The sequence below is a fragment of the Oncorhynchus masou genome, unplaced genomic scaffold (assembly GCF_036934945.1).
Source record: "Oncorhynchus masou masou isolate Uvic2021 unplaced genomic scaffold, UVic_Omas_1.1 unplaced_scaffold_10605, whole genome shotgun sequence".
Lineage (NCBI taxonomy): Eukaryota > Metazoa > Chordata > Actinopteri > Salmoniformes > Salmonidae > Oncorhynchus > Oncorhynchus masou.
This window is the reverse complement of record NW_027000313.1, coordinates 1-8,866: the sequence shown is the minus strand read 5'-3', so window position 1 is coordinate 8,866 and position 8,866 is coordinate 1. Positions and strand designations below refer to the sequence as shown.

General features: G+C 48.2%; 1 long non-coding RNA gene across 2 annotated transcripts; it reads left to right on the top strand.

Moving 5' to 3' along the window:
* The first annotated feature begins 975 nt into the window (after positions 1-975).
* On the top strand, positions 976-6,851 carry LOC135528938 (uncharacterized). Of its 2 annotated transcripts, none has more exons than XR_010453604.1 (3): positions 976-1,029; positions 1,157-1,231; positions 6,782-6,851. It is a non-coding gene; the product is annotated as an uncharacterized LOC135528938 (long non-coding RNA). The 2 variants fall into 2 exon arrangements; XR_010453605.1 differs by lacking the exon at positions 6,782-6,851 and adding an exon at positions 5,213-5,254.
* Positions 6,852-8,866: the final 2,015 nt, after the last annotated feature.

The following is an 8,866-nucleotide window of genomic DNA, read 5'->3' as shown; positions in this document are numbered from 1 at the left end:
TCAGTCTTGGATATTAAGTGTCCCTCAGTCTTGGATGTAGAGAGTGTCCTCAGTCTTGGATGTAGAGAGTGTCCCTCAGTCTTGGATGTTGAGAGTGTCCCTCAGTCTTGGATGTTGAGAGTGTCCCTCTGTCTTGGATGTTGAGAGTGTCCCTCTGTCTTGGATGTAGAGAGTGTCCCTCAGTCTTGGATGTTGAGAGTGTCCCTCAGTCTTGGATGTTGAGAGTGTCCCTCAGTCTTGGATGTAGAGAGTGTCCCTCAGTCTTGGATATTGAGTGTCCCTCAGTCTTGGATGTTGAGAGTGTTGTCGGTCTGATGGTTAAGACAATGGCTTGGTGTGGTTTGTAAGAAGCTCCCGATTGACAGAGGACAGGATAAGAGAGGAGCGGCCATCCTCCCTCCCTCCTCCCCTTCGATCGTCTCTTTATTTACGCTCTCCATGTGACCTGCCTCCCTCCTCCCCTTCGATCGTCTCTTTATTTACGCCCTCCATGTGACCTCCCTCCTCCCCTTCCATCGTCTCTTTATCCTTATCCTCCAGTGTGCCCAAGCTCATTAACCTCTCAGGAGATATTCCTGGACAGTTCTGACTCCTCCTTCCAACTGTTCCATTGTTCCGTATCAGAACCATAGAACCAGCTGGAATTCTAAGAATGTCTGGGTAATCGTGTATCCACTGAACCTTGACCTCTCGTATAAACCTTTGGCCTTGGCTTGCAATAGGTCCAGTCCGATAGGCCTTTATAGCGGACAGGCCTTTATAATCGGGATCGTATACGTCCCACCGTTGTTGATATCCAAGTGCCCCAACAGACCAACAAATACCCGAAAACCAAATATCTGATTGATTGAATCAGTTGACCTTTGCCTCTGCTCTGTTCCAGGTACATCCAGGCTGCGACCTTCCAAGGACATCATCATCGTAGTGACGTCAGCGGGAGTATGAAGGTCCCAGCTCACTATCGCCAAGCACACTATTAACACCATCCTGGACACACTAGGGGAGAACGACTTTGTCAACGTCATCGCCGTGAGTAACTAGGAGATTAACACACAAACACATCGCACATTATTTACTCTGCCTCACGCAGCGATTAACACACACACACACACACTCTGATCCTTGACCTGTGTTCCCTATGCGTTCTTTCCCACAGTACAGCGACTATGTCCAATACGTTGAACCCTGCTTCAAGGGCACCCTGGTCCAGGCTGACCTGGACAACCGAGAGGTAACCAATGGCTCTCTAATGCTAATTAACTCAATTCATCAATTAAGGCCCATAAGCTGTTTGCTCATTAAGGCTGGTTCAGAAGGCTCAGAGCGATAGGATTCACACCAGTGGGCCGGGTGCCACTAGACTACTGTTCCTGGCAGGGACTCGAAGGGCTTTGACAGCACGACAACTCTTCCTCCCTCCCTCCCTCCCTCCCTCCCTCCTCCCTCCCTCCCTCCCTCCCTCCCTCCCTCCCTCCCCTCCCTCCCTCCCTCCCCTCCCTCCCTCCCTCCCTCCCCCTCCCTCCCTCCCTCCCTCCCTCCCTCTATTGCACCCCCTCCCTCTATCTCACGCTCTTCTCTATCTCACGCTCTTCTATCTCACGCTCTCTATCTCACCTCGCTCTATCCCTCTATCCCCCATATGGCCTCAACTCCTTTCATTTTGTTCTTGTCTTCCCCCTCTTCTCCCCCATACGGCCTCAACTCCTTTCATTTTATTCTTGTCTTCCCCTCCTCTCCCCCATACGGCCTCAACTCCTTTCATTTTATTCCTGTCTTCCTCTCCTCCATACGGCCTCAACTCCTTTCATTTTATTCCCTGTCTTCCCCTCCTCTCCCCCATACGGCCTCAACTCCTTTCATTTTATTCTTGTCTTCCCCTCCTCAACTCCTTTCATTTTATTCCTGTCTTCCCCTCCTCTCCTCCATATGGCCTCAACTCCTTTCATTTATTCCTGTCTTCCCCTCCTCTCCTCCATACGGCCTCAACTCCTTTCATTTTATTCCTGTCTTCCCCTCCTCTCCCCCATAAGGCCTCAACTCCTTTCATTTTATTCCTGTCTTCCCTCCTCTCCCCCATACGGCCTCAACTCCTTTCATTTTATTCTTGTCTTCCCTCCTCAACTCCTTTCATTTTATTCCTGTCTTCCCCCTCCTCTCCCCCATAAGGCCTCAACTCCTTTCATTTTATTCCTGTCTTCCCCCCTCTCCCCCCATACCGTGGCCTCAACTCCTTTCATTTTATTCTTGTCTTCCCCCTCCTCAACTCCTTTCATTGTATTCCTGTCTCCCCCTCCTCTCCCCCATACGGCCTCAACTCCTTTCATTTTATTCCTGTCTTCCCTCCTCTCCCCCATATGGCCTCAACTCCTTTCAGCCCATTTCCCCTTTCTTTATTTCCTTCCTCCCCCGAACCCTCCTCTCCTATTCTCCCTGTCTCTTTTCTGTCTGTCTGGCTTCACACCTGCTGTGGAGTTCAGTCTATTGTTTGTTGTCTGGGTCTGGCTTCACACCTGCTGTGGAGTTCAGTCTATTGTTTGTTGTCTGTCTGGCATCACACCTGCTGTGGAGTTCAGTCTATTGTTTGTTGTCTGTCTGGCATCACACCTGCTGTGGAGTTCAGTCTATTGTTTGTTGTCTGTCTGGCTTCACACCTGCTGTGGGAGTTCAGTCTATTGTTTGTTGTCTGTCTGGCATCACACCTGCTGTGGAGTTCAGTCTATTGTTTGTTGTCTGTCTGGCATCACACCTGCTGTGGAGTTCAGTCTATTGTTTGTTGTCTGTCTGGCTTCACACCCTGCTGTGGAGTTCAGTCTATTGTTTGTTGTCTGTCTGGCTTCACACCTGCTGTGGAGTTCAGTCTATTGTTTGTTGTCTGTCTGGCTTCACACCTGCTGTGGAGTTCAGTCTATTGTTTGTTGTCTGTCTGGCATCACACCTGCTGTGGAGTTCAGTCTATTGTTTGTTGTCTGTCTGGCATCACACCTGCTGTGGAGTTCAGTCTATTGTTTGTTGTCTGTCTGGCATCGCCACCTGCTGTGGAGTTCAGTCTATTGTTTGTTGTCTGTCTGGCATCACACCTGCTGTGGAGTTCAGTCTATTGTTTGTTGTCTGTCTGGCATCACACCTGCTGTGGAGTTCAGCCTATTGTTTTGTTGTCTGTCTGGCTTCACACCTGCTGTGGAGTTCAGCTCATTGTTTGTTGTCTGTCTGGCTTCACACCTGCTGTGGAGTCTAGCTTCTATTGTTTGTTGTCTGTCTGGCTTCACACCTGCTGTGGAGTTCAGTCTATTGTTTGTTGTCTGTCTGGCATCACACCTGCCTGTGGAGTTCAGTCTCATTGTTTGTTGTTTCTGGCATCACACCTGCTGTGGAGTTCAGTCTATTGTTTGTTGTCTGTCTGGCATCACACCTGCTGTGGAGTTCAGTCTATTGTTTGTTGTCTGTCTGGCATCACACCTGCTGTGGAGTTCAGTCTATTGTTTGTTGTCTGTCTGGCATCACACCTGCTGTGGAGTTCAGTCTATTGTTTATTGTCTGTCTGGCATCACACCTGCTGTGGAGTTCAGCTCTATTGTTTGTTGTCTGTCTGGCATCACACCTGCTGTGGAGTTCAGTCTATTGTTTATTGTCTGTCTGGCATCACACCTGCTGTGGAGTTCAGTCTATTGTTTGTTGTCTGTCTGGCATCACACCTGCTGTGGAGTTCAGTCTATTGTTTGTTGTCTGTCTGGCATCACACCTGCTGTGGAGTTCAGTCTATTGTTTGTTGTCTGTCTGGCATCACACCTGCTGTGGAGTTCAGTCTATTGTTTGTTGTCTGTCTGGCATCACACCTGCTGTGGAGTTCAGTCTATTGTTTGTTGTCTGTCTGGCATCACACCTGCTGTGGAGTTCAGTCTATTGTTTGTTGTCTGTCTGGCATCACACCTGCTGTGGAGTTCAGTCTATTGTTTGTTGTCTGTCTGGCATCACACCTGCTGTGGAGTTCAGTCTATTGTTTGTTGTCTGTCTGGCATCACACCTGCTGTGGAGTTCAGTCTATTGTTTGTTGTCTGTCTGGCATCACACCTGCTGTGGAGTTCAGTCTATTGTTTGTTGTCTGTCTGGCATCACACCTGCTGTGGAGTTCAGTCTATTGTTTGTTGTCTGTCTGGCATCACACCTGCTGTGGAGTTCAGTCTATTGTTTGTTGTCTGTCTGGCATCACACCTGCTGTGGAGTTCAGGCTATTTTTTGTTGTGGGTCAGGTATCGGGTCGGTGGTCTACTTTCTGATCCTCATCTCCTCCTCCTCTTCCTCATCTCCTCCCCTCTTCTTCCCCTCCTCCTCTACGTGTATCACAGAGCAGAGCAGGTGGGGTCATCCCTTACCAACAGCTTTACTGTCACGTGACTCCCCAGGAGATGATGTGATTGGCCAGGCAGACAGGGAAGCAGCCAAAACTCCACTCTAAAATGTGCAGTTTTGTCACACAACACAATGCCACAATGCATGCAATTGGCATGCTGACTGCAGGAATGTCCACCAAAGCTGTTGCCAGAGAATTTAATGTTAATTTCTCTACCATAAGCCACCTCCAATGTTTTATTTTTTAGATTTGGCAGTACGTCCAACCGGCCTCACAACCGCAGGCTATGTGTAACCACGCCAGCCCATTCTGATTGGCTGGGCCTGGCTCCCCAGGCATGAGTGGGCCTGGGAGGGCAAAGGCCCACCCACTGGGGTGCCCCTGCCCTCTCTCTCTCTCTCTGTCCCTCTCGCTCTCTCTCCCTCTCTCCCTCCCTCTCTCTCAGACATGTGAAATCCATAGATTAGGCCCTAAGGAATTAATTTCAATTGACTGATTTCCTTATATGAACTGTAATTCATGTTTCGTTTATAGTTTTGCTCCGTTTAATTTAAATAGTCCCCCCCTCTCTCTCTCTCTCTCTCTGTCTCTCTCTCTCTGTCTCTCTCTCTCTCTGTCTCTCCTTCTCTCTCTCTCCCCCTCTCTCTCTCGCTGTCTCTCTCTCTCTCTCTCTCTCTGTCTCTCTCTGTCTCTTTTCTCTGTCTCTCTGTCTATCTCTCTCTCTCTCTCTGTCTATCTCTCTCTTGTCTCTTTCTCTGTCTCTCTGTCTATCTCTCTCTCTCTCTCTCTCTCTCTCTCTCTCTGTCTCTCTCTCTCGGTCTCTCTCCTTCTCCTTACTCTCTCTCTCCTTCTCTTTCTCTGCAGCACTTCAAGTTGCTGGTTGAGGAGCTCCAGGTAAAAGGAGAGGGAAAGTCAAGAAGGCCATGAAGGAATCCTTCAAGATCCTCAATGAGGTTTGTCTTCTTTGGTGTACAGACATATCATCCTCAGTGAGGTTTGTCTTCTTTGGTGTATAGACATATCATCCTCAGTGAGGTTTGTCTTCTTTGGTGTATAGACATATCATCCTCAATGAGGTTTGTCTTCTTTGGTGTATAGACATATCATCCTCAGTGAGGTTTGTCTTCTTTGGTGTATAGACATATCATCCTCAATGAGGTTTGTCTTCTTTGGTGTACAGACATATCATCCTCAATGAGGTTTGTCTTCTTTGGTGTACAGACATATCATCCTCAATGAGGTTTGTCTTCTTTGGTGTATAGACATATCATCCTCAATGAGGTTTGTCTTCTTTGGTGTATAGACATATCATCCTCAGTGAGGTTTGTCTTCTTTGGTGTATAGACATATCATCCTCAGTGAGGTTTGTCTTCTTTGGTGTATAGACATATCATCCTCAGTGAGGTTTGTCTTCTTTGGTGTATAGACATATCATCCTCAGTCTTTGAAGGAATTAATTTATCTCCATCCAGCTCTGCAAGGAATGATACTGTGTGCGTGGCGCGTGTGTGGCGTGTGTTTGTGTGTGCGTGGGGTGTGTGTGTGTGGTGCGTGTGTGTGCGTGGGTGTGTGTGCGTGGCGCGTGTGTGTGCGTGGCGCGTGTGTGTGTGCTTGGCGGGTGTGCGTGGCGCGTGTGTGTGTGCTTGGCGCGTGTGTGTGTGCGTGGCATGTGTCTGTGTGTGCGTCACAAACCGGCTCGAAGTTCGTAACAAAAAGGGACACAACGTGGCGATAAAGAATAACAAAATATATTTATTAACTGAAGACAACTAAATACAATTAACAACGGTGTGTGTAGTCAGTAAATCAGTCGTGTGAGAGAATGTTTACGTGCATAAATGTGATAATGAGGGGTGCTGGAAGGTGTCAAAGCAAACAAACGGCCCCAAAAATGCCACAACCAAAATCTAACAATGCGTCTGTATGGAGAGAGTCTCCTCCATGACTGGAGAAGAGTTGTATTTATCCTGGGACAGACCCAGACCCAGGTGTGTCTGCATGGAGAGAGTCTCCTCCATGACTGGAGAAGAGGTGTATTTATCCTGGGACAGACCCAGACCCAGGTGTGTCTGTATGGAGAGAGTCTCCTCCACGACTGGTGAAGAGGTGTATTTATCCTGGGACAGACCCAGACCCAGGTGTGTCTGTATGGAGAGAGTCTCCTCCATGAATGGGGAAGAGGTGTATTTATCCTGGGACAGACCCAGACCCAGGTGTGTCTGTATGGAAGAGAGTCTCCTCCATGACTGGTGAAGAGGTGTATTTATCCTGGGACACACCCAGACCCAGGTGTGTCCCATGTCACTGACGACCCTCCCGGCTCCGCCCACCGACATCCTAATGAAAACGAGAGCAAAGAGACAGAATACGGCAGACAGAGTGGGAGGGGCGTCACAATGTGTGTGTCTCTGTGCGTCTCTGTGTGTCCTCTAGGCTGCATCTTTGGGTCAGGGCAGTCTGTGTAACCAGGCCATCATGCTGATCACTGACGGAGCCATGGAGGATTATGAGGAAGTGTTTCAGGAGTTCAACTGGCCAGGAACGCAGGGTAACCAAGGTTACACACACACACACACACACACAGAACGCAGGGTAACCAACGTTACACACACACACACACACACACAGAACGCAGGGCAACCAACGTTACACACACACACACACACACAGAACGCAGGGTAACCAACGTTACACACACACATACACGGCTCAGAAACCTCTTTCTCTTTTGGAGGGATTATGAGACATGGGAGGTATGACGAGGTGACACTAAAACATGGGAGGTATGACGAGGTGACACTAAAACATGGGAGGTATGACTAGGTGACACTAAGACTAGAGAGGGATGACGAGGTGACACTAAGACTAGGGAGGTATGACGAGGTGACACTAAGACATGGGAGGTATGACTAGGGAGGTATGACTAGGTGACACTAAGACATGGGAGGTATGACTAGGTGACACTAAGACATGGGAGGTCATGACTAGGTGACACTAAGACAAGGGAGGTATGACTAGGTGACACTAAGACTAGAGAGGTATGACTAGGGAGGTTTGACTAGGTGACACTAAGACATGGGAGGTATGACTAGGTGACACTAAGACATGGGAGGTATGACTAGGAAGGTTTGACTAGGTGACACTAAGACTAGAGAGGTATGACTAGGTGACACTAAGACTAGAGAGGTATGACTAGGGAGGCATGACTAGGGAGGTGATGACTAGGTGACACTAAGACTAGAGAGGTATGACCAGGTGACACTAAGACATGGGAGGTATGACTAGGTGACACTAAGACAAGGGAGGTATGACTAGGTGACACTAAGACAAGGGAGGCTTGACTAGGTGACACTAAGACTAGGGAGGTATGACTAGGTGACACTAAGACATGGGAGGTATGACTAGGGAGGTATGACTAGGGGAGGTATGACTAGGTGACACTAAGACAAGGGAGGTATGACTAGGTGTACACTAATACAAGGGAGGTTTGACTAGGTGACACCAAGTCAAGGGAGGTATGACTAGGTGACACTGACAGGATATCAAGGGAGGTATGACAAGGTGATACTAAGACAAGAGAGGTATGACTAGGTGACACCAGGGTGCTGAAAACAATTTGTCTTTTTCAGGTGCGTGTTTTTACTTCTACCTTATTGGTCGTGAGGTGACCTTCGCTGACACTGTGAAGTGGATTGCCTGCAACAATAAAGGTCATTATCTAATGCGCCCCTACAACCCACTGTATAGCAGTAACCCTGTTCCACAACCCACTGTATAGCAATAACCCTGTTCTACAACCCACTGTATAGCAGTAACCCTGTTCTACAACCCACTGTATAGCAGTAACCCTGTTCTACAACCCACTGTATAGCAGTAACCCTGTTCCACAACCCACTGTATAGCAGTAACCCTGTTCTACAACCCACTGTATAGCAGTAACCCTGTTCTACAACCCACTGTATAGCAGTAACCCTGTTCTACAACCCACTGTATAGCAGTAACCCTGTTCTACAACCCACTGTATAGCAGTAACCCTGTTCTACAACCCACTGTATAGCAGTAACACTGTTCTACAACCCACTGTATAGCAGTAACCCTGTTCTCACAACCCACTGTATAGCAGTAACCCTGTTCTACAACCCACTGTATAGCAGTAACCCTGTTCTACAACCCACTGTATAGCAGTAACCCTGTTCTACAACCCACTGTATAGCAGTAACCCTGTTCTACAACCCACTGTATAGCAGTAACCCTGTTCTACAACCCACTGTATAGCAGTAACCCTGTTCTACACCTCTACAACCCACTGTATAGCAGTAACCCTGTTCTACAACCCACTGTATAGCAGTAACCCTGTTCTACACCTCTACAACCCACTGTATAGCAGTAACCCTGTTCTACAACCCACTGTATAGCAGTAACCCTGTTCTACAACCCACTGTATAGCAGTAACCCTGTTCTACAACCCACTGTATAGCAGTAACCCTGTTCTACAACCCACTGTATAGCAGTGACCCT